At 56.8% G+C, this 14,596-nt stretch overlaps 1 long non-coding RNA gene across 1 annotated transcript in view; it reads right to left on the bottom strand.

Annotated features, from left to right (window-relative positions):
- The window catches only part of LOC110347894 (uncharacterized), a 61,039-nt gene extending 48,897 nt beyond the window's left edge, over positions 1–12,142 (bottom strand). Inside the window, exon 1 of the long non-coding RNA XR_015453252.1 lies at positions 11,669–12,142. This is a non-coding gene — a long non-coding RNA (uncharacterized LOC110347894). The remainder of the gene's footprint in view (positions 1–11,668) is intronic.
- Positions 12,143–14,596: the final 2,454 nt, after the last annotated feature.

Below are 14,596 nucleotides of genomic sequence, written 5' to 3'. Positions count from 1 at the left end.
AGTTTCCAATACACGAATTCCACGGGACACACCCAAACTCAACAGTCCACTCGGGTAGCCACCTGCTGTGTCCACACACCTTTTCTACCCCAGGTCCCCACCACACAGCCAAGCCTGATCCTGTCTCGGTACTGGTGCCTCCCTGTGCCTGGTCATCCCATTCAGAATCCCGGCATTCCCTTGGGTCCTTCTCCCTCATCCACCAGTCCAACAGAAGCACTGAATGGCCTTCATCCCTGCATCCTCCTAACTTCCAACATCTGCCCACTTCTCTCCACCCATTCTTAGCCCAGCTCCTACTGCAACCATGCAGCTGCATCTCAGTGACCACCTCCCACCTGGTCATGGCCCTAGTCCATTCCCTGTGCTGCAGCCAGAACAATCTGCAGCATTTCCTGAAAGATGCACCTGATCACACCATCCTACCATCTAAAAGCCCTCACAGGGCTTTATCCCCTGAAGCGCAGATGTTCTTCCTGTGTCTTTTACAAGGCCCGGCATGATCTGATTGCCTTTGCTTTTCCATCCTCTTCTCAATGATCATCACTTTTCAATCACCAGCAGCTGCCTCTGGGCTCCAGTTACAGTCAACTTTGGTCACTTCAAGTGATCGTCATTATTTCCTCCAGGAAGTCACCCAAAAGCCCCTGGGGGGGGGGGGTTCATGCTTCTTCTATCAACACTACATGGCTTCAAAGCTCCCAGTCCATTTTTCTGCATTGCTGACTTCCCATCCCAGACTAGAATCTCTACCTATTGGCAACACTCATGCCACCGCTGCCCAACCCACTGCCAGCCAGGAACCCCGTTCCCTGAGTGCCCCATGCACAGCCGTGAATGCCCAGGTTTTGCCCCGAGACAATCCTTCACTTCCAGCACTTTCCTCAGTCAGAACCAGAACATCCACAAAAACTGCGGCAGCCACCACCACCCCCTGCAGAGGAGGAACCGAGACCAAAGATGCCTTTCAAAAATCCTTGGGAAAGTCATGACTGAATCGATATAAGAACCGAGTCTGTCCGAAAAGTTTTGCCTTCTACCAACAAGCCTGTGAGCACTGCTCAGGAGGCCTGCAAGGGAGCTGCCACTGGGTTCTTAGCTCCAGGGCACTAGAGCCCTACTGCAGCAGGAACCTGGCAGAACTGCTGCTGATGATCCGAAACTGGAGTCTATGAGGCTCAGTGTTGGGACTAAATAAAAAATACAGCCCAGTCCAGAAAATGAAATCGCCTAGCCAGCCGAAAAGGTTCATGACCATAAAGCCCCTCCCACGGCGTCTGAGACTCCTTCAGACTGTCAAGTGCACAGAAAGAAACACAGATTTATTCACAGGAGCCAGCCAGATGGGTCCTGCTGTGGCCACAGATGCTGGATCACCAGAAGGGAAAGTGGAGCGAACAATTGCAGAGGCAGAGCGGTCGCAGAGTTGGGGCCCCAGCGTGGCACAGTTCAGACCAGAGTCTCTGGACCTTACCTAGCCCTGGCCCCCCCTCGGCCAGGCCAGGGGTGGTGAGATGACACAGAATCGCTGGCAGCAGTCCATGGAAGCCGCGGACCAGCTCTGACCACACCTGGAGGGCCACTCCTTGTCCACAGAGACAGGGACAGCTCAGTGACACGGGTCAGATTCTCCCAAGCAGGCCCTGAGAGGGGAACTTGGATGCAAGTGCTTTTATGAAGAAGTATTGCTATGAACAGGGTAGAGAGAAAGGAATAAGGTTTGATTTCAGCCACAGACCCACACGAGGATGGTTTTAAGAAAACCCCGCATGAAGACTCGGGGTGTGCTGTGCCCCAGGGTGGGCAGAGCTTTAGCAAGGTCTAGGAGGAGAGGTAGTGGCCCACTCACTTCTGACACCTACACAAACCACGGCAGCTCTGGTAACTCATGGAGAAGGGACGGCCTTTGAAGAAGAGGAAGGAAGAGGAAGAGAAGGAGGAAAAGAAGGGAGAGAGGAAGAGGAGGTCCAAACAGAGAATTCATTGTAACAAATTAACTGAAATTCCCAGGGCTGGGGCTGAATTCAGACTCGGCTGAATTCAGGCCCTCAGATGCTGTGGGCATCAAACCTTGGCCCTGCTTCATTCTGTGTTTTCTTCACTCTGAGGCACTGCCTGAAGTCACAGTGCAGCCACCAGGAGCCCTCAGCCAACACTCTACAGCTCAGCAACCTGATGACTCTTTCCGGGTATCTCAAATACAAGTCCCAAGGTCACTTCCAGTTCACTGGCTTGGGCTGCTTGCCCATCCTTGAACCAGGTCCTGCTGCGGAAGGTGGAGTCGGCAGATGAACCAGCCCTGGGCTGAGTGTTCATCCTGGGGGTCTCCGGATGTTGGGGTGGGCCTGGCTGTGGGCTCCAGCTGCACTGCAGGAGTGGGCTGGGGCAGGAGTGCCTCCTGGAAGAATGCAGAGGAAGGGGAGGAGCGCTGTGCATGAGAGCTGACTGCCCTCTGCTCGCCTGCTTCTGCAGTGAGGAGGAGGAAAGAGGCTGGGCCCTTGGGCCTATGAGAGCTGCATCCTCAGGTGTCTATTCTGGATTCTGGCTTCCTCCTGAAACGCAGGTAGCTGCGGTTCCAATTTCCATGACTTTTGTCCCACTTGGTGAGCCTTTCCAAGCCAGCTAGACAGGCTGTTAGAGAAATGGCTTCAGGAAATGCCTGATCTTGTTTTCCTAGAGACCACGTGGTGGGTTCATTTACACCATTGGTGCAAGTCTCTGCTGACTTCAACATTCCATCCTTTAATTAGTCCAAAACATCTAAGAGTACTCATTTTCTTAACCCACTTCCGTTTCTCTACACATCTGTCGCCAGTGGTAGCTTTTGGCATTCTTCAGTGGTCATTATTTCTCACATAAGAACCAAGTTTTAGTCACTGCGTGACGTTTACAGCTCTCATGGTAGTGAGTAGTATGGGAACTGCAGGCTCTGGACACCTTGTTGGGTGTTGAAGGCCAACAGTAGAGACATCTGTGGTTTGTGCCCCTGGCAGTGACTCACCCTTCTGATAACTGTGTCCTCTCCTCTGCTCTTAAATCCTGGGCGTCGATCGGGCTTCACTCCACATTCAGAACTGGAACCCACAGTGTGAGCCTACACCAATTACACTGTCAGATCTCTGGTCACGGTGACGACTTTGGAGGTGGATACGAGACCCTGACAGAACCAATCAGCGGCAATGAGATGATGGCCAAAGTTTCTAAGAAAAAGACAGCTGTTATTTCCAGGCAGACTCGAGTCTAAGGGAACACCAGGCCAGAAGCTAATGCAGCCACTTAGGGCCCTGGGGGAGGGCTCCTGCTTCCCAGTGGAGTCAGCTCAGAGGAGGCGGGGCCGAGAGAGATGGGAAGAGCCGGGAGAGATGCTGGGCCCTGGCGGTGATGACTGAGTGAGGGGCTGTCTGAAGCCAAGTCCACAGCCAGCCTGACCTCTGCCCTTTAGGGACGGGAACTGATAGGTCTCCTTTGTGCTTAAGTTACTTTGGGTTGGGGTTTCTATCCCTGGAGAGCAAACAACCCCAATGTATACATCCTACTGTGGCTCGATATCCTCCCGGACAGCGGGTCACGCTGGTAGCAGCACAGTGCTAGCTTCCATCACTACTCAGGCACTCAGCTCCAAGTCTACCCAGTGTTTCTTAGAGGAACTCATTAACTATTGGCGCAAGTGTCTTCCACAAGGCCAGGAACAACTCTGGTCCACCCACAACATGGCTGTGGCCAGGGAGCAGGGTGAACAGACGGATCTCATTATGACTGCGGGCAAGGGGGGGGGGTTAGCCCACAGCCCCCACCAGACCCCTCAGTTAACTCGGAGGAGAGGTCACCCCTAAGGAAGGCGGGCCAAGGAGAAGAGGGCAGAACAAGCATCGGCACCTACTGGGGCAGGCAGGGCGGGAGCGCCAGCATCATCACAGCCTGGAAGGGGAGAGTGCCCGGTGGCCCCTGGGTGAGCAAGGCGCAGGGCTGACTCAAGCCTGGGGTCCAGGGTGCTTCCCCTTTCACCCACTTCCTTCGCTGGGAAGCTGGGCACAGTTCGGGAGGAGCGGGGAAAGGTTACAAGTCCATGCTGCCAGTTCTGCATGGTCAAGTCCAGTGCGTTCCTGCACAGTGGCGCGCAGACCAGATACGCCTGTCAACCCCAGGAACCCCCAGCGTGAGCACCCGGCTCCAGGCTCGCCAGGATGTGAACTGCCAGGGCAGGGCCGGGACCCCCACAGCCGTCCCTCCAAGAAACAGCCACTCGCTGGAGTGAGGGTGTGGTCCTCAAGCCCCAGACAGGGGCCACCCACTTCCTGACTCACCTGCCTTCCCGCCAGCTCCTCAGAGCCGGGCTCCCGCAGTTGTCCCAAGCTTGGTAACCACACACCATGGTCCTCGAGAAGCCACCTCCCTCACCACCGTCCCAGAATCCCCTCGCCCCTCATAGTCTAAGCGCTTTCCTCTCACTTCTTTCTCTAAGATTTTTCTTCCAAGACCAAGACCCAATCCAACAGTCACCTCTCAGACTCCTCAACAGGACAAACCCCAAACCGGAAGCAAGAGAGCCAGGCCCAGGGCCCAGCGCCACGGGGCAAAGCCTGAGCCAGCACCTCTTTCTGCTGAGCTGTTTGCTCTCACCGTGACCGCCGCGCTCCAGCACTGGGCGTCTGGCATCACCTGACCACTGCACATGACCCCCTCTTCCTCTGCCCATCCTGATCCTCCAGCCGCCTCGCGGCTCCAGGGCTGCCTCTGCTCCCAGGCGGACCTGAGGGCTGGGAAGAGATGCTTTTGTCTGAGACAGGGGAGTCCAGGGTGTTTCTGTTTTTAGAATAAACCACTGTCTTCTTTTCATTTGGGGATTGGAAAGCAAAGACAAAAGAGATGTAAGAGAAGCTGCAGGCTGATTGTCAACAATGCTTTCCACCATCCGATTTCTTAAACAAGGAGCACCTCGAGGGGAAGGCAACCACGTGGCCTTCACAACCTACGCCTTCATTCATCAGGCTGGCATCCATTCCTCTCCGGACTCAGCTGGCCAGGGACCAGGAGAAGGGACACTGCTGGGTCCCCTGTCCCACTAAACCAGAAGAAAGCTCTGCAGAAAGTCATGGGCGACATAGGTGGAGTGACACATGACACAGGGTCAAGGTCCAAATGGAAGCCTCAGCGCTGGGCTCAGAGTGATAGACATGCAATGTGCAGGCGGGTGTGAATGGCAGTGTGGATGCCTCCCTAAGGGTGTCACCTGCACATGCACATGCACACACACACACACACACACACAAACACATGCACACAAAGAGGCACATCCAATCCTTGCTGAATGCTGGAGCACCTCTGACTTCCACAGTCCCCGTGAGCCCAACTCTGAGCCCGAGTGTGGACTCTCACTCCACACACACATTCCCAGGAAGCCCATCGGCATGCAAGTCATTTTAGTTATGTCAAGTTACTGTCCCTCTTCTCCTGCCCCAGTCAGGGGTAGAGTGAAAGCAAGCACATCTGTCCCCCACAGCACAGCCATCTCCAAGAGAGGCCTGCGCCACCACAGCTGAATGGTGTCGGCATCGTAGGTGGCACCTGCCACAGAAGCCAACATTCCAGGAACTGCAGGAGACACAGCCTCTGATTAGGGCCCAAAGCATACTTCCCCTTCCCCTGAGCTCTGATCCATCAGAACAGCAGGACTTCGAGACCCTCCTCCTCCGGCACCCAGGGTGGCCCTCCCTGTGATGAGCGAAGGGAACCCTGCTTCGCCTAGTGTCATGCAGTCCCTGGCAGTCTGTGGATCCAGAAAAGTCCTTCTAGGTGGAGGGAGAACACAGGTTTTGTGGCTGAGAAGGCAGCTGGGACCCAGGACAGGCCAGGGGACCAGGAGGTCCTAGGGATATCATACCGCATATCTACAGAGCATCTACGATCACAAGATCCTTCCAGGCTGAGTGCACTAGGCCATCTCAAAGATGGCACCTCCAGCTGCATCCTAGCAGAGGACAACCACCAAAGATCACCAAGATCACAGGAAAATCTCTCTAGCAGAAGAAGGTAGAAGGAGACCTCAGGACTCGGGTGTCTATGAGGCCACCAGAGGGCTAGATCAAGGCATGAAATGGGCAGCCCCAAACATCACATACTATGAAGCTGAGTCCTTCCATGGGGCTCAGAAGACCCCTCCTGTCCTCTGACCAAGTGTGAGTTTGATCCATCCAGTATCCTCCGATAACTTAGCTCCAACTCTCCAGCCAGAAGTCAAGCTGCAATTCCTGGCTTCCCTCCCCAACCCAGAAACCGGAACTCACCTGAGGCTGGCAAAGCAATCTGTACAGCACTGACCCACTGAGGAAACTAGGCCGCCCTACAGGGGGGCTGCCTGCAATCGGTGCCTACAAATGAAGCATTCCGGGCTGGGCCTCCCAGGACACACACATCTCTGTCCATTCAGTCTCCACACCATTAACAAGCGGAGATTTCCCTAGACTGCTCCTCACCAGGCTCATTGGGCAGGAGGAGGCAACTTCCCTGAGACAAAGAAAGTCACTCTGCTTGGGAAGCTGCCATAGCCAAAGTGGGCCACCTCCTTCTCGAGACCCTAAGACCTCCACGCTGGTCTGGGGTAGAGACTGTGACAAGGACACGGAGTTCGAGGAACGCTGAGGGCCTCTATAATCAGAGCCCCATCGGCGGCCTGTCCTTGGAGCTTCTCTGCAGCAGGACGGTGGGCACTGTACCAGCAGCCAGCAACCAGGATTCCTGAATCATTTAGAATTCAGAAGTGCCCTCCCATTGCTATTTTCTCCTGCCGAGCCTTTGTTCACTCAGAAATGCTTCTTAATCATCCACTGTGCACTAAGTGGACATGGCCACTGCGCAGACACCCTCACACCTGCCAAGAACTACTATGCCCTCCAGAATTTCCGCCTGCATCACCCCTGCTATAGAGGGCCGGGGCTCTGCAGAGCTGGGGCGGCCTTGCTAGCACATTTCAGTTAGGGTGGTTTGGGAGCCGGGCTCCCTGGGACCCACCACAAACCCTCCTGGCTGAGCAGGGAAAGCCCAAGGAGTCAAGGCACCCAAGCGGTCAGTAGATGGTGCTTCCAACTACACAGAAGAGAGGGGACTGCACTGCCTCTGCCTTGCCTTCATTCTTGCGTAATTCTGCTGCCACTTTGGTTTTGTGTTGTTGTTGCTTTGTTGTTGCTGCTGTTGCAAAATGTCAGGCGTTGCTGTTTCCTTACACTCACCCTGGTGGTTTTCAAACTATGTTTGGTGGAGCCCTGTGGGGTGCACAGAGCCCTTTAAGGGACACAGGACGTGGATTAGAGGGCAGGCGTGTTGCAGCTTTCTGCCTTTCTCCTCTCCCTGCCCTAGGAAGAGTGATTTTGAGGTAGATGGGGATTTGTGCGAAGACAGTCTCTCTCAGAGCTCTCTGGATGTGCTGCTCCCCACCCACTCACCTCCCACACCAGGGACTGAACCCATGGAGTGCTGAGCTTCATCTCCCTCCTTGTTTCTGAGATGTTGTCTCACTAAGCTGTGTCAGCGTCATGTGGGCCGCTGAGAGAAGACAAAGCCCAGCCAAGGAGAAAGGGCAGCTGACAGAGGCCACAGAACAGTTGGCCTCAGTCTGCGACTGTCCCACTGCAGAAGTTCCCATCCAGGCTTCGGGGACACACAAGGGTAACAGTGCCACTCAGCGAGCTGGTGAGCATGGAGGGGGACTGACGCAAGGGAGGCTATTGCCTCGCTGTGAACCCTAAGAAATGCAACACGGCTCTGTGGATGGAAATCACATGCAACCCAGGTTTAGCAAGAGTGCCCTGCGCTAGACTCTTCCGAGACAAACTGAAGCCCAGCTGCAGGCCACAAGCAAGCACTGGGAACGCTGCACCGGCTGAGCTGCCTGTGGGATTGGCCAAGAGTTCGTCCTGAGGGTTACCTGGCTCAGGTATGGAAACCCACGCAGGCTCAGGCCAGCAGGCCGCAGCCAGGGCCCATGTGGGGCCAGGCACTGTGGGGAGACATGGTGTCAGCGTCTATTTAGCCAGTGCTCAGATAGATCATGAATAATTTGCTGGAAGCAGCTGAAGGCCATACATACTCTACAGCCTTCAAATGTGGACCGTACATTGTTTTTAAATTTATTTCGTTTTCTCTTTTGCCAAAAAAAAAAAAAAGACACCAGTTTTGGGCCATAGAACAAGCTTGCTTCCCACTCCTCAGCCCTGTTTCCCGGGCCCGGGCATTTATTGGTGTTTTGTCTGCGACAGGCTTTGGCCACGCGAGTGTGGACGAGATGAGGTAACTCAGGCCCCTGGCTGCACTGCAGCCGACGGCCAAAGCTCTGCGTGCTGCAGACAGACAGAGGCTGAGGACGCCCCAAGCGGGCAGCCCTGAGAGCCAGTCTGCTCACACTCCCGGGGCTTCAGCCTGGCCCAGGACTGGGGAGCCTGGGGAAGCCGCCCGCAGCACAGCAAGGGGAGGGACTCGTCTCCAGCAGACGGCCCTGGGCAGGGGCTGACAGCGTCTTGGGATGACGCTGGACTCTCCATTCTGAGCCCAGCCCGAGGGCTTCCTCATTCCCGAAGGAGCACCCAGTCCTGGCAGGGGGAAAGGGCGGGACGGCAGCCAGCCTGCGTTTCTGCAGCCCACTCCTGCCCATCTCGTGAAAGGGGAGGACAGGATGCGTACAGGGATGTGGGTCCATCCCACAGCCAGGGCCAGGGGCTCCGGGAGATTTGAGCTAGAAAACAAATACGATATTTCTCAAACTCAAGTAAGTGCCATGCATCCAAGTCACACTGGTTACATTTATCAGACTGAAAATCTGCAGCAGTTCACACCTGCCTGCTCCTCTGCTGCGGGTCTCCCCCCACCCCCAGCGGGGCCCCGCACACCCGGAAGGCCCCACTCACTGACTCTGCCTGGTCTGTGAGCACCAGCAGAGACCTTCCTGTCACCAGGGAATCCAAAGCCTGGTTGAGGGCTTCGCCTTTGGTGATTCACCCAGAAACACTAACGTGCCCCAAAGAAAGAAGTAAACGTGGCTTTCCCCGGGTGACAGTAAGCGGCATGGCACTTCCCTTCCTTCTGTTCATTCACTTACTCAACAAAATGTCTGGGGCCATTGTGGTGGACACTTCAAGTGCTCGCTATGCCCAGCTCTCTTCTTCCGGGAGCTGATCGGCCCCTGCAGACCCCGGCTGTTAGGTGAGCACAGGACTAACTGGCCAGTGCGGCCCAGCAGAAGCACCTCGTGTCTCTCCACGCTGGAGCGATGAAAGGCAGCTGGGGGCCTCCTCTGCTCCCTTCTCCGGCCCCAGCAATGAAGAGCTCCGCTGTGCAGCTCGGTGAGGATGGTGCTCCACCGGCAAGAAACTGGAGAGACCACCTGGGGAAAATCCCCGCGGCCCGATCGCGGAGGAACAGGAGACACCAGCACGAACTCGGCATTGCATTAAACCACTGGGATTTCTGCAGGAAATGGTACCTAGCCCAGCCCAGCCTACTAGTACAGCCCAGGGCATAAAGCCTGTCCCCCAAACAGAAAGGAGCAGAATACGGACAGCCTAAACGAGGACAGGGAGAGAGAGGCCGAAAGGAGTAGAGGCTGAAGGCTGCCGAGTGCAAAATGAAATACACATCTGCTCTCAAAACTGATTCCAAGATGGTGAGAACACACAGCCCTCCGAAGTAGGGATGCCAACAGAGTGGGTGGGCAACAAATAGAGGCAGACACGGTGGTGTCACGTGGGCTCTCTGCACAGTGGAGGCCCCGTCACCGCCTGCAGCTCCTAAAATGCCCCCAGGAGAAGCAGTGGCCCCAGAAATGCCTCACGGTCACTGGAAGTGAGTGGCGCACATTCCCCTCCAAGCCAGGCCCTGGACAGGACGCGGGGTGCTGAGACCAGCAGTGTAGCCTCTGGCACTGGAAGGTCCAGGCAGGAGCAGCCCGCTGCTGCCGCCTCAGCAGAGCCGCCAGCGCCACTCTGCTCTGGTTCCTGCGCCCCGACAGCCATGACTGGAAAGTTAACCCTGAAAGCAAGCTTGAGTGGTGGCGCCTTGCAGCGGTCGGTTGGTCTGTCAGTCGGTCAGTCGTTGCTGCTCCTCTCTCCGCATGGGCAGCTGCCTCTGGAGCGAACTCCCGATGAACCCTGGGCCTGGATCCCTCCCCCACTCGCACACTCACTGTGCGATGCACACGTGGCCCCTCTTCCTTCTGCTTCCCACCTCCCAAACTGAGCCGCGTTGGCGTCCATGGTGTCTGGGTCACCGTCTGTGTGTTCCGTCACAGCAGCACAAGGCAGCCTGAGACACGCTGCCCTCGGGCAAACCCAGCACTGTGCCCAGCGGCCTCAGAGGGAGCACCGGGCACTGGTCAGGGCCAGGCCCAGTGCTGGAGGCAGCTGAGGTAAGGCGCGGGCTGGGCTTGCATGCGACTGACTGTCCCTGCACCCCACACACAAGCACAGCGTCTTCCCACAGCCTGCTGCTTCGGCCCTGCCGCCCCCTTGGACTCCTCTCCTGGGTCTAGAGATGCCGCACAGCAGGAGGTCCAGCCTTCCCCACCTCTGACCTCCTGTGGGACCCCCTTCTAGCCATGCCTGCTTCTTCCGCTGTGGCCCTTCCAGGCAGGACAGGGCAGGGCAGGGCAAGGCAGGCCAGCCTCAGCGAGGCTGGACTTCAAGTCCCTTGGAACAGGTTGGGGCGGGTGCCTGGCTCCCTGGCTTTTCCGAGGCCCGCCGCCCTGGGGGGTCCAAGCGCCCCTGCCCAGCGAGTGTCCCGGGTGAGGTGTGATCTCACATCCTGGGAGCTGCTCCAGGCCGGGCCAAGCTGGAGGAACAGCCAGCAAGGGGCCCGCTGTCCAGCTGGCAAAGCACAGGGAAGGCTGTGTGTAAACTCCCCATAAAAATCGCTCTCTTGCTCCCCGCCCAGCTCTAATGGACCCCACAGAACCTTTTATAAAGCCCAAGTGAGCACGACTTCATCCCCCACCAGCCTCCCCCAGGCCCCAGGCTGGCACAGCGCACCTCCAGCCCTGGCCCAGCCGAGCTGGCTCCCTCCGGCCCAGGCCTCTCTGGATGCCCGAGTGCTGCGGGCCCAGGATGCGGGCTTGGGCAGGAGCACAGCAGCCCCGTGTCGAATGTCGTCAGTCCCTACCCTGGGTGGCAGAGAGACTCTGGATGTGCACATGACATTTAGCTTTTCCTAACTACCTGCTTTATTACTGTTATTACCAAAGGGATGCCCCACAGATTCAAAAACTCAAATAGCACAGAAAGCTATCTGCTAAGATAACATCTGCTGCCAAGCATTAAAGGAATTTTCTAAGACACGAGTCTAGCGCCCACTCCTCGGCTGGGAAAGCTGCGGGGAGAAAGGTTGGCTGGCATATGCAGGGTCGCGAGCGCTTGGCAGGGAGCCCAGGCCCTCTGCCACCCGGGCGCTGAACCTGCATTCACTGTGCCTGGGACCCAGCACTAGAAGGGCCGCAGTGGCCCAGTGCGCTCCTGAGCCCTGATGCCCGCCCGCCCCAGAGCAAGGAGAGAACGCAGGTGGCCACGGTCCTGCCGGGGCTCCTGGCCAGCAGCCCGGCCCTCTGCAGGCGGCTTCCTCTTGCCCCGTGTGCGCTCCTCCCACCCTCTCTCAGCTCCCCCGGTGCAGCCTGACTAGGAGGAGCTCTTACCTTCGCCCCTGAGGCCCTGGAGCTGCAGCCTGGCAGCTGCACGGCAAGCAAGTCACAGATGAGCCGGAAGCCCTCTCTGGGAAACCCGGGCAGGAAGAGGAGGCTGGGACGGGGCGAGAGTCCGCTCGGAGCCCGGGACCTGGCCCTACAAGCAGCAGACTCGGGGGGGGAGACCTGGCGGTATGGTTGCTTGAAAGAGGCAAAGAGAAATGAAGCCGTCGCTGTGGCAACATAAGATCGCGGCACGGTGGGCGCTGGAGAAGCCCGGGACAGACCCTGGGAAGGCGGCTGGAGACCCCAGGCCAGGGCCCCATCGGGGCTCGGGTCGCGGGCAGAAGAGGCCCAGAGGTCCGCTCTGCGAGAGCACAGATGTGACCCGGACGCGCCAAGCCACTGGGCAGAAGGAAAGGGCGCCCCGGACGGAGACCCGAGGGCAACGGCCCCCACTGGCCGGAAGTCCAGCCTCTGCGTCACTGCGCACTTCCGGTCAACACTGTTTCTCCAAAAGGCTTCCTTTTTAATGTAGGCTGAAATCTACCTTTTTGTAATTGCTGATAACTGGCTCGACTCTAGGGTCTGAACGCAACACTTTTTCTTCTCTAACATATCACAACGACCTGTAAATGAATATCCTCGGGCATTCATTCAACAAACTGCACAGTGGTGGCAGACCTATGGCATGCGTGTTATCTGTTTTTCTTTAAAGGTGCTAATTATAAGTTGGTTTTCTTTTTTTTAACTCAAACCTCAGTATTCAGGTCTAACTGCAGCGTTGGCACTTTGTGGTAAGGTTTTGGCCTGCAGTTTGGGGACACAAATAAAAGCTTAGTGATCCCTTGGGTGTTGGGCACTGGAACAGATGGAAGAGACGAAAAATCCTGTCGTGTGAACCCTACTTTTATTACTGTGTATAATAAGTAAAATATACGGTACCTTAAATAGACATGAAGTTTTAAATAATCAAGGAAGAGACAGGCGTGCTTGAGACACCTGTTCAGCTACTGTGTCGGGCGGAGTCCCTGAGCGAAAACCTGAAAGGCGAGGGCAGCGAGGAACCACAACGCGGACCGCAGGGCGAGCAGGCCACGGAGCGGGCCTCGGGCCAGGCCCAAGCCCACGGGTCCAGCGCCGGCACCCTCGCTTAGGTGGCTGGGAGGTGCCTTAGAGACCAGCCTGGAATCCGCTTTCATTTCTGTGTAAAGGCCGGTTGGCGCTCGGTAAAAGCAAGAGATTACTCTGGGGACACACCTGCCGGGGAAGTCACCCACGGCGCACGCGCGTGCTGCGCCGCGCCCAGGCCTTGGGCGGCGGAGTGCGGTTCAGCACAGCGCGGTCCCTCTGGCCTGCTCCAGATGGGTCCACCCGCGAGCCCCACCAGCCCCTCCGCGGGCCACAGCACCTGCGACACCAGACACAGCCGGGCCGAATCGGCTCCTTTGTAAAAAAGATGTTCCAAGAAAATCTGTATTTAATTCACGGGCCATTTTCAGTGGAAATCGGCCCACACCGTGTGTACAAAGGCGGAGGACGGGGCACGGCTCGGCCAGGCCCCAGCCGGAAAGGTCGCGGCCCGACGCCCCCAGCGGCCCCGGAGCTGTGCGCGAGTCTGGGCTCCGGCCTCGCTCGCCCCCACTTCCCCAGGATCCGGCGACGCAGCCCAGGCCACGCCCACGGCAGCCACGTAGCCACGCAGCCACGCAGCTGCTCCGTGGCCAGCCGGAAGAAGGGTTGCAGAAAACCCAGAGCTGCCAGAGGTATTTCCAGGGGACTTTGATCACTCGATGCTGTAATCTCTGAAGGGAAACATACTTCACTTAGAAGGTATTCTTTGGTGTCATTCCCAAGGAGAAAGCTTGCTTGTTTTGGGAATAACAGAGCCCTCTGCTGCTCTCCCTCCCTCTCTCCCAGCCCTGAGCGCCGTCACTGCGGCGGCCCAAGGCTTGCTGAACTGTGAGGACGCCGAGCCTCCGGCCAGAAGGGCAGGTTCTGGGGGCCAGCCTCGGGCCCCACAGTCCCTCAGTCTTCCCCCAGCCCCAGCCCAGGCCAGGCCCATCCTGGGGAGACCCCCCTGCGGGTCTGGGGGGCGTCCTGCGTGCCCACGGGCCCCCGGATGCCCCGAGTGCGGGCGAGGGGGTACCCTGAAATAAGCTTTTCCTGGCATGTTCCAACATGGTTTAGATCGATTACCTCATTTTTCAACCATGAAAAGATTAAACAGTTGTTAAGGGTTATAAAATGATTTAATATGCTATTAAGCGGAGATATAAACTATCAAAGTTTAAATTGCCAGAGAGAGACTTAAATATCAATTATATTTGAATCCAATTTATACGCAGCCTTCCCAGGCCCCGTCCCAGAAGTCACCTCGCTGTGTGGGATCAGTCCCCTCCAGATGCGATTCTGGGCCATCGGTCAGAGAATTTGCCCTAGCCGAGGAAGCCGAGCGGACAGTACCCACGACACGTTTTTTCCTTGAAATGGAGAACAAAATCAAATTCTGGAGAAATCTTGGGGATACAGATTCTTGCTGAATGATGGTAAACGATCCCTCAGTACTCTCTTGAAACCAGAGTCGGGCTCTGACTCCTGAACTTTCTCTGGTTTACACACTGCTGGCAACATTTCAAAGGGTAATTTTTTTTCAAATTACCTTTTAAGGAAAAATGAAAAAAAGTATTTTCTTCGTCTGTCTCCCCTCTGAGCATTAACTTTTAAAGTGTGGGTTCTTCAGGCTCACTTTTCTCTGAAGTCATGCGGTGCCGGTTAGTTTCGAGGCAGGTGAGGAGCACCCTGTGCTGGGCCCTGGGTGGGCTCCGATACCACCAACCCGCTCCGCGGTGGCAAGGTAACCTGTGTTAGCAAGTCCAGCTGCCAGCCACGCGGCCAGAGCCCACTGTGGGGGACACACAGGCTGCCCCTCAGGACAAC

This window comes from Heterocephalus glaber, unplaced genomic scaffold, assembly GCF_053883595.1.
Source record: "Heterocephalus glaber isolate CG9 unplaced genomic scaffold, H.glaber_assembly_v1.0 deba00001457, whole genome shotgun sequence".
NCBI classification, from domain to species: Eukaryota; Metazoa; Chordata; class Mammalia; order Rodentia; family Bathyergidae; genus Heterocephalus; species Heterocephalus glaber.
The sequence above is the reverse complement of the archived record's forward strand: the minus strand, read 5'-3'. Positions and strand labels throughout refer to the sequence as shown.